Source organism: Sus scrofa, chromosome 12 (assembly GCF_054392235.1).
Source record: "Sus scrofa isolate SSC_HxYL_T2T_F1_AM1 chromosome 12, Sscrofa_HxYL_maternal_Yorkshire_Landrace_v2.0, whole genome shotgun sequence".
In the NCBI taxonomy this organism is placed as follows: domain Eukaryota; kingdom Metazoa; phylum Chordata; class Mammalia; order Artiodactyla; family Suidae; genus Sus; species Sus scrofa.
This window is the reverse complement of record NC_139394.1, coordinates 67,245,934-67,268,850: the sequence shown is the minus strand read 5'-3', so window position 1 is coordinate 67,268,850 and position 22,917 is coordinate 67,245,934. Positions and strand designations below refer to the sequence as shown.

Here is a 22,917-nt window from a genome sequence, read left to right as displayed (position 1 = left end):
TTTAGCACTGTGATGTAATCTGTAGTGAAAAACTGTCTATATAATCAACCACTGTGGCCAATAAAGTTTGAGCAGTCCAGCGCCCTGAAAGAAGGGACAAAGAGGCTGTCTCTGTGTTGTACATTCACCGACGCTGCATCCCTCTCCGATCGGGATGTATACTTCCTGGCTGCTGGAGCTGACCTCCGGCAACATCTGCTTGGAGCATGGTGACCTGGCCTCCCAGGGGTCAGTGCCGTGGGAGGGCCTGAGTCCTACCCCTGCAATGGTCACCTTCCCTTGGGGTTTGTGCAGACACCTCACCTGGGCTACCTCACAATTACTTCAAATCAGCAGCACATACACAGAGAGGAGGGGGCAGGTTTCCCTGGTGAACTGATTGCTGGGCTCGTGGATCTCAGTTTAAGGCCAAAGGGCAGCAGGTGAGGGAGCCTTTAGAGTCTCCTTCCGGTTGCCCGTCCCACTCGGCCGAGCCCAGACCTGCACCTCCTCTTTCAGCTCTGCCATCCCATGAATTTTCTCATCACCTCAGTGAGATGAAAGGGCTGAGCCTGCCAGAGTCAAGGTAATGTGTTCAACTTTATCATGAAAGCTTTAAAAACAGTGAAGATAACCCAGAATCAAGTAAAAAGAGGAGGGGACTGACTTCTCTGGGACTAGTGTTGGAGGACGAGATGGACCCTGCATTTCTTTCTACAGTCCTAGCAGCTTCCAGGGACCAAGCTCACAATGGGGGCCCACCCAGCACAGCCCTGGTATCAACCAAGGGGATGTGAGCGGAGGCACAGGGTTTGGGGAGGTGGGGTCACTCTGAGGGTGGATGTGGTACCCAGGTAGGGAGTCTGGGGAGTTGGGGTGGAAGTCTCACTCCCCCCACCCCCACCCCACAGCCCTGGCTCTGTGGTCCTTGAGTTGTCAAATCCATTTGTGCGGATTCCTGCAGTGTTTGCTGAGGGGTCAGTTTGGAAGAGCTGAATTTCAGTGTGAAGCTCAGCCTCTTTGCATCTCAAGACCCTGCACTTAGGGATGGCATACGAGGGACAGTGTGTCTGGGGCTCAGATGAACCATGACCTGAGTGGCCATGTGGGTCTCTCTGGTCCCATCTCTTGGGCTGAGCCTCATCTGCATCCCCACTGGTGCTCTGGGGACTCAGGTGTCCCTGCTCCCCTCTCCCTGCAGGTTGGGGAGAGGCTGCTTGCTGGGTGGTCTCTGCTCCTGTGGCAGGAACGACCCTGCAGGAGGGACCGCAGAGTGTGGGCTCTGATCCCAAGAGCATGGGGCCTGCATAGCACACAGCAGCAGGGCTGTGACAAGTGCTTGGGCTGTCTCATCACACAGAGTGTTCCCAAGATCCCACGGAGGAGGGCATGATGGGAGGCCTGGGGCCCCAGAGGCTATGTTTCTGTCCAGAAACTCAGACAGCACATCCACCCTGGACTCCGGATTCACCCCGCATCTCTGCCATCTCCCTCTGTCATGTCTTGAACGCAGGAAAACAACGTGCACTGATCGTTTTCCACAATATAGGCCTGGTCATGTCAGAATCAGGGTCTCTAATTTAGGCGTCCTGGAATAGGAGCTGTTTTTAGGTCTAAAGAAGGAACAGCTAATGAATGTAAAACACTTTCAGGTGAAATTAATATTCAATGATTATATTACTGGAATAGGAGCTGTTTTTAGGTCTAAAGAGGGAACGGCTAATGAGTGTAAAACATTTTCAGGTGAAATTAATATTCAATGATTCCATTACTCAGCTGTTGACTTCTATTAGTCATAATTCTCCTGGTTTTAGATCTGATGTGGAGGTTTAAATCTTCATCATCTGTGCATTAGCAGCTTCAGTGTCATTGATGACCTGTGGTTTTTAGAGAGGAGTGACTGATTTCATGTATCATGTAAAGGACTGGCAATGCGGATGGGGAAGTTAAGATTAGAACCGTGGGAGTTCCCGCTGTGGTGAAACGGGATCAGCAGTGTCTCTGGAGCAATAGGAAGCGGTTTCCATCCCCAGCCCAGCACAGTGGGTTAAGAACCCAGCATTGCCACAGCTGCAGCATAGGCTGAATCTGCAGCTCAGATCTGATCCCTTGCCTGGGAACTCCATATGCTGCAGTGTGGCCAGAAGAAAAAAATGGATCCCAGATCATGGTGGATTCTGTAGGTCATAGAAGGTGTCGTGAACTTCCTCTCACTGTAATGGGAAGCCAGTAAGGCATTTAAGAGCCAGAGTCACATAATCAGATTGACTTGAGGGGCAGTCAGGCACAATCATGATGTATCTGTGAAATGTAAGAATTCTGCCCTGAACTGAATAGAAGACAGCCACTAGAAAATCATGAAAAATGGGGTCATGATAGATAATGCCACCCAGAAATGGGTTTAGACTTTATGAAATTTTTTTAAAAAGATTAGAACCACAGCTGGTAAATGGTTCAGATTGTCCTACATATGCATCTAGTGTACGTGTATGAATCAGTTTCACTGTCAATATTAGTAAAATAATATAAAAGATGAGAGAACTTATCCAACCATGGTTATTAATGTGTGCTCATGAAAATGTAGAAGTCCTTCCATAACAGGTGATATTGCTTCTTAGGAGCCTACCTGAAATGAATGTGCCTGGTAATATGCAGCATTTTTGCCTAGTGATTTGACTTTGACAAAGCAACAAAATTTTTACCTGATATCTCACTTACTGAGAAAGACATATTGTGCTGGCCTGACACCAGTTGACAAGGATTGGATTCCTTCCTTATTTCACATGTACATGGGTAGCCTCTGCAAACACAGCACATGGTGGAGGCACTGTGAAACCACTCCAGGTTAGTAACCATTTCTCTGTTAGTAGTGGTAGTTTTAGTTACTGAGATGTCTCATCTGGACACAAATGCTTCATAGATGATGAAGATAATTAGCGTCACTGCTGCTACTGAGTGAAAGAGCCTATAGATGAAGTATGTCACATTGTGTGTGCATCAGGGTAGTGGGAGTAATGTGGTGACATCCCTGAAAAGCAAAGAAAGTGCTGAGGGAAGAAGGTCATATTTACTACTACAAATGAAATTGCAAAGTGAATTTTTGCTCACATTAACTGTAAATATGAGAATAGTGGAAATCGGTGTACAAAGCTTCCTGTAACAGTGCAGGCTGCTCCTGTTGACATTACGTAATGGATGTGCACTGCCACAGAGTATGTACCATGGAGGACAGTGTCCAGGGATGAACTGAATAAGATGCTTCCTGTAAAACCACCTGTTGTAAAAAGAAGAATAAAGTCTAAAGCTCATGGGAGTTCCCATTTTGGCTCATGGGATAATGAATCCGACTAGGAGCTATGAGGTTGTGGGTTCGATCCCTGGCCTTGTTCAGTGGGTTAAGGATCTGGCATTCCTGTGAGCTGTGGTGTAGGTTGCAGACGTGGCTCGTATCCCACATTGCTGTGGCTCTGGCTTAGGCCGGCGGCTACAGCTCTGATTTGACCCCTAGCCTGGGAACCTACACGTGCCACAGCAGCGGGCCAAGAAATGGCAAAAAGACCAAAAAAAAAAAAAAACCTAAGCTTGCACAGATAACATATTATACTACCTCAATGAAGAGTTGCTAATCAGCTTAATGCTATTACTCCTGTAGGGATAACAATAATTGTTACCTGAATCTGGGTTCTTGTTCACAGAGCCAAAGAATGAACTCCGCAAACACATACAGGCAGCAAGCAAGCAGAAAGTCTTTATTTCAGGAAAGCAAATAGCCCCCAGCGCAGACACTGGGAGAGGGAGGAAGATTCCTCCTTTTCTCATCTTCTAAGGAGATTTTATCTCTTAAAGACAGAGGTACCAACGTGGGGTCCCACCATCAGTTCTTTTTCACGTCAGCCTTGCCCACTATACCTACACTAGGCCTTGTCCAGCAGGGACATTAGAGTCAGGGTGTGCTACATAAGTTTTATGTTACTTTTACTCTTCTTTACCCTAGACTTAGAGTCACCACTCTTCACATTCTTTTGATGATACTTGAATGTATAGGTCAGGGGTTAATTCCCACCTTGACCTAAAACAAATATACTTTCAATAGTTATCTTCCAACAAGCAAGGCCTGTTTGTCTTGATTCATTTTTACAAATCTTAAACCGTGGACATTAATCAGGGAATGTATCAAAGCCCATGTTCCTACACTACCTGAATTATTATTCTACCTCATAATTATAGCAGCTGATGTAAAGTAAGTTCATGGGTCCACATCTATCTGTAGGGTAAATGTATGATGGCCCCACTAGATAAATCCTCAAAAGCCAATGGACATGATTCATACCATTCCCATGTATCTGAAAAGCACTTTTTGTCCTAAATAGTATGTAATGATATGTGAGATAATTCCACACCCTGGCAGGCTATGAGTACAGACTTCGGTGTGACCAAAAAAATCAAATTAGGTGTTGGTATAGAATTGGGTTTCCTCCTGCAGGGTCAAAGAAAGTAGTACTTAGATTTTTGACCTAACAGTATGGTCATTCTGGCTGCTAGAACTTGGCCGCTGCTCACCAGTGCTGAATATAAATGCAGAAACAGAGGTTGGGGTGAAGGAGAAAAAATATCTTTACTGCTTTGCCAGGCAAAGGAGGGTCACAGCAGGCTAAGGCCTTAAAGACTGTGCCCACCCACCCTCCACCCCACACCCCACCCCAGGAGAGGTTGGGAGGTGGTTTTATAGTTTTAGGAGGGAAAAATAGGGCTGCAGATAAGGATCAGAGTAGAGGCAAGCTTGCATTGTTTTCAAAGCTGGTGTTCAATGGGCTTCCTTTTGGAATAAAGACTGTTTCATTAACACCTTCCATGTGTTGAGGTTACTAGTTCTGCATAAGAACTCAAAGATACTGTTTTCCATATTCCTTGAGGAGGGACAAAGACCCTGCCCCAAAGCTGCGCTGTTGTTTCTTGATTGCTCCTCTCTGATCTCTGCATCCCCTCCTTTCCCTGTTTAGCAACTGTTTTAACCTACCCTTTGGAACCCAGGGAAGGTCATGGAGGCTGAAGTTTATTCCCTAAAATCAAGCAGTGGAGGGCACAGAAAAGCTTGTGTGCTTAGGAGCCCCGCAGGGCACTGGCTTGGTTACACTAGGACTGAGAATGATAATTATAGTGATACGGCTTTAACTGGGGCTGGTCAAACAATCATGTTTGGTATTGGAATAATGGCTGGTGGTTTTATATTAAAGATTGCAGTCATAAAAGTAATAGCAGCAAGATTTGAAGAAACATCTGCTAAAATTAAGGAGAAAATGGTTAGGTCAACAGAGGTTTCTGCATGTGCCAGATTGCCGGCTAGAGGTGGATGTATGCTTCCACTGGTACCAGAACTGGCTCTACTAGTGATGACACAAGTAGGAGTAAGGAGGGGAGATGTAGCCAAAAGCTTATATTATGTATGTGGGGGAATGCGACATCAGGTGCCCCAGTTATTAGTGGAACAAGGCAGTTCCAAACCTTCCAATCACAATGGGCACAACTATAAAGAAAATTGTTACAAAAATGCAGGGGCTACCATGACTGTATTACAGATTTGCTCATCTCCAGGAGGCTCCAGATCAGCCCAGCTCAGCATGGATTCCCGAACTTCAGGTGTTGCTTACTGTTCCAGCTCAGGCACCAAATAGTAAATACAAAGTGCCAATATCTTTGTGATGTGTTGAAAATAATCAGCAGTGTATGGACACAGGTAAAATGGCTGAGCAAGCATTAGAGTATAAATCTAAAGAAAGAGATGGAGCCCTCTTTTTGCCAAACCCTGTGATGAATCAACAAATTGAATTGCAAATTCAAAGAAGCAGCTTCAATTCTACAGCTGCTTTTCCAGACTTCTCTTGAAGGTGAGAGAAGTAGATTATAGCCAATTGACTAGAATATTTACCTGTTAACCTAAAATTTCCTAGATCAGAAGCCCATCTTAAAGAGTGTGATTTGCATTCAATTGATGTAGGCTAGAGGCTTGCAATCCTTATTTTCAGGAATTCAATTATACTTGCTTAGGGTTTTCAAAACTCTTGGTCAAAACAAACCTAAATTCCTAGTCCAGCACTGATAGAATGGGTGTTAATTGTAGTAATAGAGGGAGTTCTCATTGTGGCTTTCTGGGTCAAGAATCCAGCTAGTATCCATTAGGATGCAGGTTCAATCCCTGGCCTTACTCAGTGGGTTAAGGATCAAGCATTGCTGTGAGCTGTGATGTAGGGTTAGGCAGAGAGGCAGCTCTGATCTGCTGTTGTGGCTGTGGTGTAGGCTGGCAGCTACAGCTCTGATTCAGCCCCTAGCCTGGGAACATTCACATGCCATAGGTGTGGCCCAAAAAAAATAAATAAGTAAATGAAATAATTGTAGTAATATAATTGATCTTATGATTGGTAATCAAGGAAAGGTTATTTGTTTTGTGACGTGGCCTGCTCTTCAACCCAGGTCCCGAAGTTGGCAGTAGCACAGAAATAAGAAGAAAGAAACAAATTGAGTGGGGATCAGGGGTCTACTGCCTTCAAGAGGAATATTTACTACTTTCTGCTCTCTTGTACGTGCAGGGGATACTTTGGTATTTTACTTCAAACAGATTGGAAGCAATATATGCTAGGACAGTCATTCCTAAGTACTTAAAGTAATCATAAATGTTTTAGCCCTCCCAGGCCTTACTTTGTTCTTTGCTTCAAGCCATCTATGGCCTCTCCCAAAAATCCCCCAAGGCTCAAGTCCTGGGAATGCCAAAGTTGATGGTTTTCCATCAGCACCATCAATACTTCAGCAGTCTTGTTTTCAAGATGTCATTCTTTGATGATGTTCTCATTTGTTTTGCCTCAAGGGTCATGAGAGAGTCACAAGACTTTGTATAGACTGACTTCTACAGCCACTCTATGGTGCCAGCCTTTTCTTTCCATTCTTTGTCACCTCACATATTCATGCCTCCAACAGTTTGGTATGTGCAAATTGTCATTTTGTCTTTATGTTTATTGAAGGGAATGTACTTGGTGATGTGGAGAATGATGGCCACAAGTAGAAATATATGCTGAATACTGCTCTGATGGCTACTAGAATGATGATAATAGAATGATGTTACCATGTTTGTTATTTCTTGAATAATTATGCACTTGGGTAAAGACTCTGATGGTGGTGGGAGACCTCCTAATGGTGCTCCTGTGGTGAGGAGAAGGGCTGTGGTGGGAGGTGTGTGTTTTTATGTGTTTGATGATGATACTGTTGTGGTACCTGAGCTGGACATCGGTAGTAAGAAGACAGTGTTATGATTATATCAATCAGTGCATTCAGGATTGTGATGGCTGGATTTTGCATTGTAATAGCTGTTATTCATGCTATGTAGACACTTGATGTGCAGACCATAATTTCTGTAGTTGATCCTGGTTGAATCCCCTGCAGCCTCCATTGTGATTCATGATAGAGCTGACTGATGGTATGTTTAGGTCGTGAGGCAGGAGATAGAGAGGCTCCAGGGTACACATTTACAACTAACCTCTTGCGGACCCTTCCTGAGGCAGGAGATAGGTGTAACTAGCCTCTCATTTTCATTTCCTGAGGCAGGAGATAGGTGGGATCTGGGATAAATGTTTACAAGCAGCCACCTGTCTGTACTTCAGGATAGACATAACAATGGGCACTTGGTACTTGTCTTCTGTGACCTTGCTAAACAATGGTAATGACAGGATCACAAGAGAGGCTGAGCCCTGCTTGGTCAAAAGACCAAGAGGTCACATACTTCCCATCCTCAGGGTCAGGGAGACCCCAACTGCACATGGTCAGAAAGACCCCTCTGGGTCAAGAAGTGAGGGGATGCCAAGCCATAGTAAGTCTAGATAACCTTCCCACAAGGCCTTGCTTTGGAATCCATATTGGCCAAAAGATGTGCACACAGATCACAGATCAGGGAGGGCTCTGGGTGTGAAAGATAAAACAAGTTAATTGGGCAAAGGAAAACAAAGGCCCGGAAGAACAGGCCTATGTAAGTGATTTCCATCACCTCTCTGGGTGCTCCTCATTCAGGGGGACGCCTGAGTCTGTACTCCTCCTCTGGATGTGTTTTACTGCTTTGCTTCTGCCTCAGAGAAATAGGCTGCTTCTCTCTGTGCTTTCCCACGTGTTGGACTTTGTCTCTGACAATAAACTTTATACCTGTTTTTTACAGTCTTTGCCTCCTTGAAACATTTTGCTCTCAACAGGGGGCAAGAATCAGGGGATTCTTTGGTTTTTTTTTTTTTTTTTTTTTTGCTGTTTAGGGCCACACCCAAGGCATATGGAAGTTCCCAGACTAGGGGTCAAATCAGAGATGTAGCAGGCAGCCTACACCACAGCAACATGGGATCCAAGCTGCATCTATGACCTATACCACAGCTCATGGCAATGCCAGGTCCCTGACTCACTGAGCGAGGCCAGGGATCAAACTGGCATCCTCATGGATACCAGCCACATTCATTTCCCAGTGCCACAACAGGAACTCCCAAGAATCAGGATATTCTGCTTCTAGCCTCTAGCTAGTCTAGTAGCCAGGGCTTCTCATTTTCACCCAGGCTGCCCAGGTTCAATTCCTGAGCAGAGAATTAAGACCTTGCTTCAAGCCATCATTCATTGCTGTCTCTCTGAGATCAGATGGATGGTAAGATTTGGTATAAAACTGTTAGGGGTGGAGTTCCCATCGTGGTGCAGTGGTTAACGAATCTGACTAGGAACCATGAGGTTGTGGTTTCAGTCCCTGCCTTTGCTCAGTGGGTTAATGATCCGGCATTGCCATGAGCTGTGCCGTAGGTTGCAGATGCGGCTCGGATCCCATGTTGCTGTGGCTCTGGCATAGGCCGGCGGCTACAGCTCTGATTCGACCCCTAGCCTGGGAACCTCCATATGCCTCAGGAGCAGCCCAAAGCAATAGCAAAAAGACAAAAAAAATTGTTAGGGATGCAGGTCTGTCACATTTTAGCATAGGGCCTGCTGTTCATGGAAGCCTTATGTTACCTCAGACCCTCAGAGATGAAATGGGGAGTGTTCCAATTTTATGACAAAAGCTGTTGTTTTGATGGTAGATACTGTTGTACTAAAGATTTTTGTAATTTAATGTGTTCCCTGAATAGAGAATATTAGATTAATAATACCAGCCATCATAAGTAGTATTGATGTGGTGGATTGTTTTAGAAAATATTTGCTGGATGCTTCTATGGCTTATGGGTTAATTTTTTTTAGTAGAATGGGGCTAATATTAATAATTGTGCACCTGGGAGTTCCCGTCGTGGCTCAGTGGTTAAATCCAACTAGGAACCATGAGGTTGCGGGTTTGATCCCTGCCCTTGCTCAGTGAGTTAGGGATCTGGCATTGCCATGAGATTTGGTGTAGGTTGCAGATGCGGCTTGGATCCCCATGTTGCTGTGGCTCTGGCGTAGGCCGGTGACTGCAGCTCCGATTCGACCCCTAGCCTGGGAACCTCCATGTGCTGCGGGAGCAGCCCAAGAAATGGCAAAAAGACAAAAATAATAATAATTGTGTTACTACAATTATGCTTCCTGAGCTGATGGTCAGTAGAATGACAGTAAAAGCAATAGGGTTCATTAGCACAGGAAGGATCTAAACAACCTCTTGGGGGTATAGGCCTGGACCTCACTCTAGCATGTGGTGTAACATGGAAGCAAGGAGCATGTATAACTCTTAACGGTAGGTTCAGTTCCTATAATTCTTGGAATAAGAGGGTTTAGACCTTTGTTATTATCTCTAAGTAACTTTTTTGTCAGACATACTGAGTTTATGGTGGGATTTCTGATGTGAGGACAGGTAGTGAAACCTCTCATTTACAGGTGGCTAATGGTAAAAAAAATTAGTAGACATGTAAGTGGATCATATCAAAACTGTGGGTAAGGTGCTCAAATTCATAGAAGGGAGATTGTTGGGGTGTTTTAATTATGACATTGGCTACATGTAATTCTGACCTGTAGGGGTTGTGAAATGCTCCTAAAAGTAGGATTGCTATGAAAAATTCATTAGAGTGATCTTGACACCGTATCTAGGAAGAACAAGGAGATGGGCCTGCTACACTTTCTATATTGAAGCCTAATACGGATTTTGATTCTACTTCTGTTAAATTACAGGGGGCTCCACTGGACTTCTGCTAGAAGAATCAAGTTCTGGTCAGGGGTCAAGGTGGGAAAATCAGTCCCAAGTGTTCTTGTGTAACAGTTACTGGTGAAAGTGTAAAGGTCCATTTATCAGTAGGACTGATAAGAGAATAACTGCTGGTGTTAATTTATATGAGATGGTCTGTCCTGCTGCCCACAGAGAGCTGCAATGAGTGTGTATTTTGAATCTGAAGCTCATCCAGACCATCAGATGGAATAAATGGCTAGGCTTCATATAGCTAATATAAAGGTATACCTGGGTTTATATCACTGAGTGGATATGACATGGGTAGAAGAATTCATAATGGGACAGCCAGTGTTAATGGTAGCATTGCTGCCACAATATACAAGTTGATGATGGTGTTGGTCGTAGTGGCTCTTTAATACGTAACTTGACTGCATCAGTAATGGGTTATGATAAGCCATAGGGGCTGACACTAACCCTTTCTGGATTGGTAGATAGCCTAGGATTTTTAATTCACTTAATGTGAGGAACACTATAGCAGGTCAAACTGGGTGATTATTGGAAGAATGCTGATTGTAAACATATTAGGAAGAGGACTTAAACCACTGTGGATAAAGGTTCCAGTTTTATGCACTTGCTGGGCTCTGAAAACCGTAACAAACCCTGTTCTACAGTAGGGGGTGTATAAATTAATCAAAGGTAGATTATATCCTCATTTAGTTTGAAGACATTTTGAAAATTAGGCCTTATCTCTCTTTTCCTTTCTTACTGGGAGAAATCTATAGTAGATAGAAGGTGACCAGGACCACTACATTCTGAACTCAAGCCATATAGGATTTTCACTGTGGGACAGACAGGCCCTTCATAGCAGTTACACCATTGGGGTGTCCTGATCCAACATTGAGGTTGTAACCCTACTGTGGAAATCTAGAATAGGATTATGGGAGTTCCTGTCATGGCTCAGTGGTTAATGAATCCAACTAGGAACCATGAGGTTGCAGGTTTGATCCCTGGCCTTGCTCAGTGGGTTAAGGATCCAGTGTTTCCATGAGCTGTGGTGTAGGTTTCAGATGTGGCTCAAATCTCACATTGCTGTGGCTCTGGCATAGGCTGGCGGCTACAGCCCTGATTAGACCCCTTGCCTGGGAATCTCCATATGCCACAGGAGTGGCCCTAGAAAAGGCAAAAAGACCAAAAAAAAAAACCAGAATAGTATTATCCTGTTATCCCTAAGGTAATTTGTTCCAATGGTCAGTGTTTTAGATCAGTAGGTGATAAGGCATTTTGATTAATTGGTCTGAATTTTAATCACTCCAAGATTGTTTTGAGGTAGAAGATAGATAGGCTCCAGGTTAGATATTTACAACTGCCTCCTGTTTATACTTCAAGAGAAAATAACAGGAATAGGATAAATAGCTGGACTTTTTCTCCTGTGGACACTTTAAAATAATGGTAATGCAGGGCAGAGAGGGGCTAAGCCCTGCTTGGGTAAAAGATCAAGAGGTCACATATTTCCCATCCTTGGGGTCAGGGAGACCCCAACTACACATGTGCAGAAAGACTTTTAGCGTTAAAAAGGGAGGGGTACCACCCCATAATTGATGCTGTCAGTCTTCCCATAAACCCCTGTGCTGGAATCCGTCTGGGCTAAAAGATACACACACACCTAGGAGGACCCTGGGTTCAATCGAGTGTGACAAACAAAGCAAGATACCTGGCCAGAGGAAAACCAAGACTTAGCATAATTGCCATTGGCCAGAGGAAAAGCAAGACCTGGGAGATCTACCCTATACAAGTGATTTAATGATGCTTTGGCACACTCCCCACCAGCAGGGGTGTCCTCACTCCTCCCTGAGTGTGCTGTTGTGCTTCTAAATACTTCCCTGCATGTTCTTCCACATGTGCTGTGCTTATAATAATAAACTCTATGTAAACTCTATGACTCTTTTTATAGTTTTTGCCTCCTTGAAATATTCTTGCTTTCAATGGAGGCAAAGTCAGGGCAGCTCTGCTTTTAGCCTCTGGCCCCTGATGGTCTAGAGGCTAGGGTTCCTGGTTTTCAGCCAGTCTGCCCAAGTTCAATTCCTGAGCAGGAAATTAAGCTGTCACTTCAAGCCAGTGCTCACTGCTGTCTCCCGAGATCAGGTTTATTCTCTATGGGCATCCCAACCAAAATTGTTAATCCATTAAAAACCATGTTATCCCTTAAAGTTTTTACTGGTTTTTTGATTAATTAATTAATTAAAGCTCCATAGGGTCTTCTCAACTTAAATTATTCCTGCCTTTACTTGGGAAGGTCAATTTCACTGATTAAAAACAGACAGTAAAACCCTCATGTAACCAGTCACACAGTCCCTATTTGGAGAACAAATAACTGTGCCACCTTTCCACACTCAGGATATAGTGACCATAAACAGATACCACTGTACAGGCAGAGCCTCTAATACCGGAAGTGCTAGAGGCAATGTTTCTTATAAAGAGGCCAGGTTTGTAGTTGTAGAGTTCCTTTTGCCTTTTTAAAAATCTTTCCTTAAATGCATACTTTTGTTGGGCTAACAAAGTTTGAATAGCTTAAGTATTAGTTTAGGTTTATTTTATTGTTAGCTATCAGTGACATCACTTTTTCCCTCTTTTAAAATAAATTTTATTACATTTATAGCTGTGCAAGCATCATCACAACCAATTTTAAAGCATTTCCATCCCAACCCCCCCATCTGTCTCCTTTAGAAACTGTAAGTTTTTCAAAGTCTGTGAGTCAGTATCGGTTCTGCAAAGAAGTTCGTTGTGTCCTTTTTTTTTTTTTTTTTTTGGATTCCAGATGTAAGTGATAGAATATGATGTTGGTGTCTCACTGTCTCACTAACTTCACTTAGCTTGGTATTTTCTAGGTCCATCCATGTTGCTGCAAATGCTGTTATTTTGTTCCTTTTAATGGCTGAGTAATATTCCATTTTGTATATGTACCACATCTGCTTTATCCACTCCCCTTCGAGGGACATCTAGGTCATTTCCATGTCTTGGTTATTGTATATAGTGCTGCAGTGAACACTGGAATACATGTATCTTTTCAAGTCATGGTTTTCTCTGGATAGATGCCCAGGAGTGGAATTGCTGGATCAAATGCTAAATCTGTTTTTAGTTTTCTGAGGAATCTCCATACTGTTTTCCACAGTGGTTGCACCAATAGTGTACTAGGGTTTCTTTTTCTCCATGCCCTCTCCACGTGGACCCAGAAATACTGGGCTTGGATTTTAGCCCTACAATTTGCTAGAATCAGGCTGATCCATGTAGAATTGCACATCTAGAAAGTTGGCCTTCTGGTTGTGAATGCAGTGTCAATACAGTGGTTTCTGGGGACAGGCTGTGCTCATACCTGAGCTCTTTCTCTCTAGAGGCCTTCTCAAGCTTTTTCTTCCCTCCCACCTGATCTTCTCCCTCCTCAGCCAGACACCCTCTCCAGCATTTATTGTTTGCAGACTTTTTGATGATGGCCAGGGTTGTGCCTCCAAACCATCAAGGGAACTCAGACCCGAGTTAGCCTGTCGAACTCTTTAGCCATTGGGCTATCAGACCAAGGACCCATCTCCAATCTTGCCTGGGAGCCTGAAGGTGAAGTGTAGGTGATGCGGGGTGGGGAGGGGGGGGACACTCTGGTGTTACGACGCCATCTGGTGGCCATCTTCTCTAACAAAATCTCAGGCCTCTCCCTGCCTCCCACAGCAGAACCCTGATTCAAAGCAGATGCTGTGTGGGTCCTGGCTCCTGCCTCTGGAGGAATACAAGGCAATCTGAAACCCTTCAAAACCCTCAAGAATTCTAAACACTGCCACCAGACCAGGCTGCAAATCCACATCCAGTGCTAAAGGAACACCTGTGTCCTCTGTGTGACATCAGGCTTCTTGGAGTAGAGAGTCACAGGACCCCAGAGAACAATGCCAAACCTCCCGGTGCTTGCTGGGGGTTCTGCCATACCCACCATCAACCCCACTTCTGAGCCTGGATATGCAGCCTTGGGGCTGTACAGGGGTTAGAAGGTACTCTGGCACCATCTTGTGGACATCTGCTCTAACAGCAACCCTCAGGTTTTTCTCCTCCCTCTGGCTCAGCAGCCCCCAGGGCTGCATTGGCCTTGGGCAACATGCCAGTTGGCTTTCCTTCCCCCTATTTTTTAAATACCAAGCAGTGCTTGACTAAGTGGGCTATGTCTCTCTAAGTCTTCCAGAGCACTGAGGCCAACCTACCCCACTCCAATCCACTCAAACCCTCAGCTCCATATCCATCATGTTATGCCTCCTTCACTTTTTCATATATTTATGCACTTATGTATTTATGGATGTTGGTGTGTATATATGTATTGATTTGTTTTCTTACCTTTCTGACTTTTATTCATTCATACATACATGTCTTTTTCTTTCTTTCTTTCTTTCTTTCTTTCTTTCTTTCTTTCTTTCTTTCTCCCTCTCTCTCTCTCATTCTTACTTTATTGACCCCAACTGAACCATAAGTGAGTTCTCTGCCCATGGACAGATTTGAAGCCACAGATGTCACCAATCCCACCTCAGGGACAAATCAGATCCTTTACCCAGGCAGACAGAAGGAATCACTGGGAGAGCTTTCTTTATATCAATCTACTGGCCTTAATTCCCCAGACCTGGCTTTTGATCAGGTCTTCCTACCAGGTGTCTAGAGACTGGAAGGAAAAGAACGGAGTTTCAGGAGACCTCTTGAGGGAAAAAGCACAGGGGTTAGTGCAGCTTCTATCAAAATATCACTGTTGTACCACCTTCCATTCACCACCCACAGGCACTTTATCCAGACCACAAAACCCAGCTCTGCATCTGGTTGCAAAATTTCCAGCTCTGGCTTCACAAGCGATAGTGGCCTGGTGAAGACTCCTGCCTCAGCAGGTGGTCCGACCCCACTGAACCTGCCAAGCTTTCTTACCACTGTGACACCCGACCAGTCTGCAAATCCACATTCAGTGCTGAAGGGACCCCTGTTTCCTCTGGAGGCATCTTGGCCCAAAGAGTCCCAGGTGCCCTGAAAACAACCCCAAATGTCCGGATTCTTCCTGGGGCATCCCCCAAAAGCATCATCAACCCCATGTCTGAGCCTGGAGCCTGAAGCCTTGGAGCTGCACATGGGACCAGAAGGTACATTTGGCACCCTAATAGCAACCCTCAGGCCTTCCATCCTCCTGTCTGGCTGAGCTATCCTGGGGGCTGCACTGGCCTTGGGCTGGCCTGTGGATTTGACTTTATATTTTCTCCCTCTCTAAGTGCCATGAAGTGCCCCAAGAAGTGCAGTATTTCTCTATCAAAACCTTTCAGGCCGCTCAGCCTAACTTAGCCAAGTTGATACTGTGAATACCCTCTACTGACCCACCCAGTGAGCCATGGAAGCCTTGTTACTTTCTTCATATAGTAATTACCTGAAATAATTAGCTGTGGTGTACGGATTTATGGATTATTTCCATCTTTATATATTTGCTATGTATTTTTTTGTATCCCCCTGTGGCATACATATATAATGTGGCCAGGAATTCAATCCATGCTGCAGTTTTTATTACCCCAGGCTCGTACTTAAAACCCTCTGCCACCACAAGTATAATGTCAGGATAGCCTTTTGAATTGCTTTATCTATCAATTCACTAGCTACTATATAGAAATGCATTATGTATTTTTAGACTTCTTCATCAATTGATCTCCTTCTTTTGACTAGATACTTTTATTTATTCATTTATTTGGGTGCCACCTGTGACACTGGGGAGTTGTCTTGCCAGGTTTTGATTTCCCAACACAGCTCTTACCACAGCCCCAGCAGCGACAGAGACAGACTCAAGCCAGGTGGCCACAAGGGAACTCAACAAGTGCTTTCTTGATATCAATCAGCCCTGCAGAATTCATCAGCCCTGGTTTTGGTCATGTGTCCATACCCTGGAGTGGGACTTAACAGAGAGTCTTGTATGGAAAGTCAAGAAGGTAATTTCACTAGGTGTCTTGATCAAAAAAAGCACCAGGATTAGCACAGCTGCCCACTAAAATGTCACCAAATTCCACCCTCCATACATCAGGACCAGCCTCTATCCAGATACCTAAACGCTTGACAGTCAGGGGCTTGAAAATGGCCAGCTCAGGATTCAAAACAGATGTTGTGTGGGTCCCGGCTCCTGCCTCTGGAGGGACACAAGCCAATCGGAAACCCAGTGAAACCCTCAAGCATTCTAAATGCTCTGCCACCTGATCAGGCTGCAAATCCACACCCAGTGCTGAAGGGGCACTGGTTTCCTCTTCTGGCAAGAGGCATCTTTGTGCAGAGAGTCACCAGAACCTGGAGAACAATACCAAACCTCTGGATATTTGCTGGGGTTTGACCAAACCCACCAACAACTGCACCTCTGAGCCTGGATAGGTGAGCGCCTTGGAGCTGCATAGGGTCCAGAAGGTACTCTGGTGCCATCTTGTGGACATCTGCTCTAACAGCAACTCTCAGGATTTCCGCCCTTCTCTGCATTGCCCTTGGGCAATATGCCCGTTGGTTTTCCTTCCCCCTCTTTCTTTAAATACCGAGAAGTGCTCCACTAAGTAAGCTGTCTCGCTGAATGTCTTCCAAGGCACTGAGGCCAACCTACACCAGAACAATCCATTCAAAACCTCAGCTCCATACCCTCAGCTCCATACCCAGCCTTATTCGATTGCTCATATATTTGTGCACTTATGTTTTTAAGAATGTTACATTATCCGTTCATGCATACCTGTCTTTCTTTCTCTTTGTTTCTTCTTTTCTTTCTTTGTTGACCCCAGCTGAAGCAAAGTGTGTTGTCTGCCCATCAACGGATTTCAAGGAAGAGAAGTTATCAATCCCACTGCAGGGACAAAGGCAGATCCTTTACCCAGGGAGCCAGGAGGGATCTCTGGGAGAGATTTCTTTATATCAATCTACCTGCCTTAATTCCCCAGACCCGGCTTTCGATCAGATCTTCCTACCAGGTGTATAGAGAGAAAAAATGAGGCTCATACGGAAAGAAAGGAACAGAGTTTCAGGAGACCTCTTGAGAGAAAAGGCACACGATTTAGAGCAGCTGCTCACCAGTCCATCCTCCATTCACCTCCTGCAGGCACTTGATCCAGATCACAAACCCCCGCTCAGCCTGGGGCTTCAAAATTGCCAGCTCCGACTTCACAAGCCATGGTATCCTAGTCCAGACTCCTGCCTCTTGAGAAACAACAGGCTGTCTGATCCCATTGAACCTGCCAAGCTTTCTTACCGCTGTGACACCCGACCAGGCTGCAAATCCACATCCAATGCTGAAAGGGCACCTGTGTCCTCGCCTGACAGGAGGCATCTTGGCCCAGAGAGTCCCAGGTGCCCTGAAGACAACCCTGAATCTCTGGGTGCTTGCTGGGGCTTCAGCCAAATGCATCATTCACCCCTTCTCTGAGCCTGGAGCCTGCAGCCTTGGAGCTGCCCATGGGTCCAGGAGGTACTCTGGCACCATCTTGTGGACATAGGCCCTAACAGCACCTCTCAGGTCTGCCTTCCACCTGTTGCCTCATCTCTCCTGGGGGCTGCACTGGCCTTGGGCAAGCCTGAGGCTTTGACTCTATATTTCCTTTCCATCTAAGTGCCATGAAGTACCCTAAGATGTGGGGTATTTCTCTCAAAAAATTTCGGAGCACTCAGCTATACTTAACCAAGGCTGTTGTGTGAATTCCCTCTGCCGCTCAACCCATTGTGCCATGGGAGCCTTATTTCTTTCTTCAGATATTAATTACCAGTAATAATTATCTCTGGTATATTAATTCAATGATTTATTGACAGCTTTATTTATTTATTTCCTCTTTTTTTTGGTTCCCCTTCGGGAATGCTGACATTGTCTGGCCTGGATTTGAAACCATGCCACAGCTGTTACTACCCCAGCCTTGTACTTAAAATCCTCTGCCTCCACAAGCATAACATCAGGAGAGCCCTTTTTTTTGTCTTTTTTTGTCTCTTTGCCATTTCTTGGGTTGCTCCCATGGCATATGGCAGTTCCCAGGCTAGGGGTCTAATCGGAGTTGTGGCCGCTGGTTTAAGCCAGAGCCACAGCAAGGTGGGATCCAAGATGCGTCTGCAACCTACACTAAAGCTCATGGCAATGCCAGATCCTTAACCCAGTGAGCGAGACCAGGGATCAAACCCGAAACCTCATAGTTCCTAGTTGGATTTGTTAACCACTGAGCCATGATGGGAACTCCCAGGAGAACCTTTTGTATTGATTTATCTATCAATTCACTTGGCTGCTCTGTAGGATTGTATATATGTAGTTATCGACTTTTTGATCAATTGCTCTCTTTCTTTTGACTATTTTTATTTATTCATTTATTGAGGTGCCAGCTGTGACACTGGGGACTTGTCTGGCCAGGTTGTGATCTCCAAATACAGCTCTTATCACAGTCCCAGCAGTCACAGAGACAAGCTCTTAACCAGGCAGCCACGAGGAAACTCCATGAGAGCTTTCTTGATATCAATAAACTTTTCCTAATTCACCAGACCTGGGTTTGATTAGGCCTCCATAGCCTGGTGTGGTACTGAAACAGAGGCTTCTGTGGAAAGGCAAGGGGGAAGTTTCACTAGGTCTCTTTAATGAAAAAAGCATAAGGATTAGCACAGCCACCAGCCAAAATAACACCAAATTCCACCATCCATTCATCAGCACCAGCCTCTATCCAGATACCTAAACCCTTGACAATCAGGGGCTTGAAAATTTCCAGCACGTGAATCAAAATAGTGTGTGGGTCCCAGCTCCTGCCTCTGGAAGAACACAAGGCAATCTGAAACCCAGTGAAATGCTCAAGCATTCTAAATGATCTGCCAACCAACCAGGCTGCAAATCCACATCCAATGCTGAAGGGACACTTGTTTTGTTCTGCCTGACATGAGGCATCTTGGAGCAGAGTCACCAGAGCCTGGAAAGCCATGCCAAACCTCTGGGTGCTTGCTGGAGGTTCTACCAAAACCATCATCAACCTCACCTCTGAGCCTGCATTCACAGCCTTGAAGCTGCGCAGGGGTCAAGAAAGTACTCTGGCTCTATCTTGGGGACATATGCTCTAACAGCAACTCTCAGGCTTTCCTCCTCTCTGGCTCAGCAGCCCCCAGGGCTCTATTGGCCTTGGGCAATATGCGGGTCAGCTTTCCTTCCCCCTCTTTCTTTATTACTGAGAAGCACCTGCCAATATGGGCTATATCTCTCAAAGTCTTTCAGAGCAGTGAGCCCAACCTAACTCTAATTCTAACCCTAACCCTCTAATCCTAACCCCCAAACATAAACCCTAAGCCTCTAACCCTGACCTCTCACCCCAAGCCAAACCCTAACACTGAACCTGATCCCAAAGCCCAACCAGAACCCAAACCCTGACCCCTAACCCTAAACCCTAACCCCTAAACCTAACCCCAACCCTAAACCCTAACCCATCAGGTGCCTATGGTTGTGGGAAATGGGCCTTGCTCCTCAGGTTCTGTACAAAGAACATGTGGAGTCCTGAGGGTCAAGGTAGACGTGGGGCTGCAGTTCTAGCTCATTTTCTAATTTTAACTGGCTCATGAGTGGGAGACTATTTCAAGAAGACTCTCCTCATGAGAGGAATCCTGTAAGTAGGGAGAAGAGGGGAGGTGGGTGGAAACAGGGGCCAGGTACCCTGGTGCATTGGAAGCCTCTGGAAGACCCATTGGAGGGAGGCTGCACGGAGAAACGTCCAGGGGCACAGACCTGCCCAGGAGCTGCTGTTAGTTCAGATACTGCTCTAAGGTGCTCAGGGTCCACTCTAACAAGGGGGGCTGGGGGAGGGGTCTGCAGTGAAGTCTCTGTATATGGTTCCTGTGTGCTGATCACTGTCAGGGTGCCTGCCCAGGTGAGCTCCATATCCTGGGAGGAGCCTGCCCTTGTGAGCCCCGGGTGATGATGGGTGATTGCCCAGGTGAGCTCCATATCCAAGGCATGACCTGCCCTCGTGATCCCAGGGGCTTATGGGTGATTGCCCAGGTGAGCTCCATATCCTGGGCAGGGCCTGCCTTCATAAGCCCTGGGAACTGGGAGGGGCTTGTGAACAAGCATCCTTTGCATTTGGCACAGAGTTGTTTAGTGTGATTCTCCTGGGGGCATTGCTGGAATGATATGAGAACCAGAAAGTGCTACACGTTCTTGGACCCCCACCCAGACTCATCCAGAGTGACAAGGTCAGTAGGTGAGTGTTGGCCACTGTGCCACATGAGGGAGGCCCAATCAGTACCTCTTTCTTTTTCCACCTGATAACATGGAGGCTTCCTTAGGACAGAGTGGACAGCCCACCCCAGGTGGGAGCTCCTGGTGACCCTCAGGGGACATGGGAGGGAGAGGCCAGGAGGGAGGGGAGAGGGTGCCCAGGCAGAGTCATGGGCTGGGAGACCAAGGGGGGTCTTTCTGGGTCTGAGCTGGGAGTGGACGAGCAGGTGGTGAGTGCAATCTTCTCACATGAGCCTAAACCCACTTCAGGGGGAAATGCCTGCTGTGTCACCCCAACACAGAATTGTAAGGCAAATTCCATGAAAGAAAGGATTTGAAGCATGAATGCCACTGAAGGGAAGGCTCACAAAATGAATCTTCGGGAGACCAAGGGGGGTCTTTCTGGGTCTGAGCTGGGAGTGGACGAACAGGTGGTGAGTGCGATCTTCTCACATGAGCCTAAACCCGCTTCAGGGGGAAATGCCTGCTGCGTGACCCCAACACAGGATTGTAAGGCAAATTCCATGAAAGAAAGAATTTGAAGGATGAATCCCACTGAAGGGAAGGCTCACAAAATGAATCTTCCTATAAGCAGAGGCCCTGTGAGCTGGTCCCCTCAGAGGAGGGCCGTGGAAACTGCCATGGCAGGTAATCCCCCTGAGGGGGCAGCAGGTGCACTTCTGCTGGTCACTGTGCACAGCACAGGCCTGGCCCTGCGGACATCAGGGCCCTGTCATCTAGGTGTCCTCGGGTAGCCTCTGTTTTTTGGCATAAAAGGGGAGCAGCTCAGGAGGGTAAAACATTTTCAGAGGATATATTTGATGACTGTGGTCCTTGGTTGTTGATTTCTTTCAGTCATAATCCTCCTGGTTTTAGATCTGATGTGGGTATCATAGAGGAGTCAAAATTTAAGTTTTCACAATCTGTATTTGTGGCTTCAGTATCATTGATGACAGATAGTGTGATGGTTAGGGAAGAATTATTGATTTATGTGTCATGTAAAGAATTTGCAATGATGATAGGACAGTTAAGATTATAATGGCGGCTTGGCAAATGGTTCAAGTTGCCCTACTTGTGCATCTAGTGTATGTGTATGGGTCATTTTAGTTGTCAGCAGGATGGATGATCTAGCGGGGACCTGGGATAGTGGAATTGGGCCACTTCTGGTCTGCCCTTGTGGGAGCCTGGGCTGCTTCTGAGTCCTGACCCTGGCCAGAGAAATTGGTAATGTTTTTGTTTTGCATGTTGAAATGCTTAATGACAAACATTTTGTGCAGTTCACTGATGTAGGTGAAATGTGGACCCTTAAGTTGATTTATTCTCCAAGAAATGGACATCCTACTCCCCACCAAGGGCAAATCCCTGTCCAGAGGTGAAAGACCCCACCTGTGTGACATGTGACCTACAGAAGAGCAGCCCCAAACTACTTTAAAACTGAGTTGTCTGCGTGGTAGATTTAGACCTCTCCGTGCCCTGTCTACACTGTGCGTTTTTAGACATGACCAAGTTCTGCCCACACTAGGATGTGGGGACCTCGGTAGAGACCCAGCTTCAATCCTGAGAGCTTTGAGGGGGTCATAGGTTCGTGGGTAGAGACCCAGACTGGTCACAGTCCTGGGAAGTTCTGTGCCTCTGTCCAAATGTCTGTGCTTAAATGTCAGATCTGGAGCTGAGGTGGACTTGTCTGGTCACAGCCTCTGCTCTAAGGTTGGTTCTCTGCCCTGCCTGGGGGTCATGGCTACGGGGGGCAGGGGGAGCCTAGTCCTTACCCCTGCAGGTTCACCTTCCCTAGGGCTGGTGGAGGCGCCTCAGGTGAGCTCCCTCATAATTAAACCAATTCACCAGGGAGCTCCTGCTGTGGCGCAGTGGGTTCATGATCTGACTGCAGGGAGTTCCCACTGTGGCTCAGTGGAAATGAACCTGATTTGTATCCATGAGGATGCAGGTTCAATCCCTGGCCCCACTCAGGGGGTTAAGGATCCAGCATTGGCCCGAGCTGTGGTGTATGTTACTGATGTGGCTTGGATTTGGCATTGCTGTGGCTGTGGCATAGTCTGGCAGCCATAGCACCAATCGACCCCTAGCCTAGGAACTTCCATATGCTGCATGTTTGGCCCTCAAAACAAAGAGTATGCAGCAGCTCTGGTCTCTGTGGTGGTGCAGGTTCAATCTCCAGCCTGGCACAGTGGATTAAAGGATCTGGCATTGCTGCAGCTGCAACATAAGTCTAAGCTGCAGCTCGTATTCAATCCCTGGTCCGGGAACTTCCATATACTGTGGGTGCAGCCATTAAAAACATAAACAGGATTCACAGGGTGAGGAGGGAGGCAGGTTTGCCTGGTGAGTTGATTGCTGGGCACGTGGGTCTGGGTGTAAGGCCAACCAGCAGCAGGGGAAGTTGCCTATCCTTGCTCAGCAGCACCCAGTCCTGTACCTCCTGTGTCAGTCCTGCCTTCCAGGGAGTTTTCTCAGCACTTCAGCAAGACAAATGCCTGAGCCTGCTAGAACCTAGGTATTGTGTTAAACTTTAGCATAAATGGCTAAAAGCAATTAAAATAGCCCAGAA

General features: G+C 46.1%; 1 long non-coding RNA gene across 6 annotated transcripts in view; it reads left to right on the top strand.

Annotated features, from left to right (window-relative positions):
- Positions 1 to 428: 428 nt before the first annotated feature.
- Positions 429 to 22,917, top strand: part of LOC146398445 (uncharacterized) — a 100,069-nt gene continuing 77,580 nt past the window's right edge. For 4 of the 6 annotated variants that reach the window (XR_014820467.1, XR_014820465.1, XR_014820462.1 and 1 more), the window contains exon 1: positions 20,193 to 20,326. This is a non-coding gene — a long non-coding RNA (uncharacterized LOC146398445). Of the gene's footprint in view, positions 566 to 14,911; positions 16,520 to 20,192; positions 20,327 to 22,917 lie in introns of those variants that run through there. The other 2 variants (XR_014820466.1, XR_014820464.1) reach the window with 2 other exon arrangements.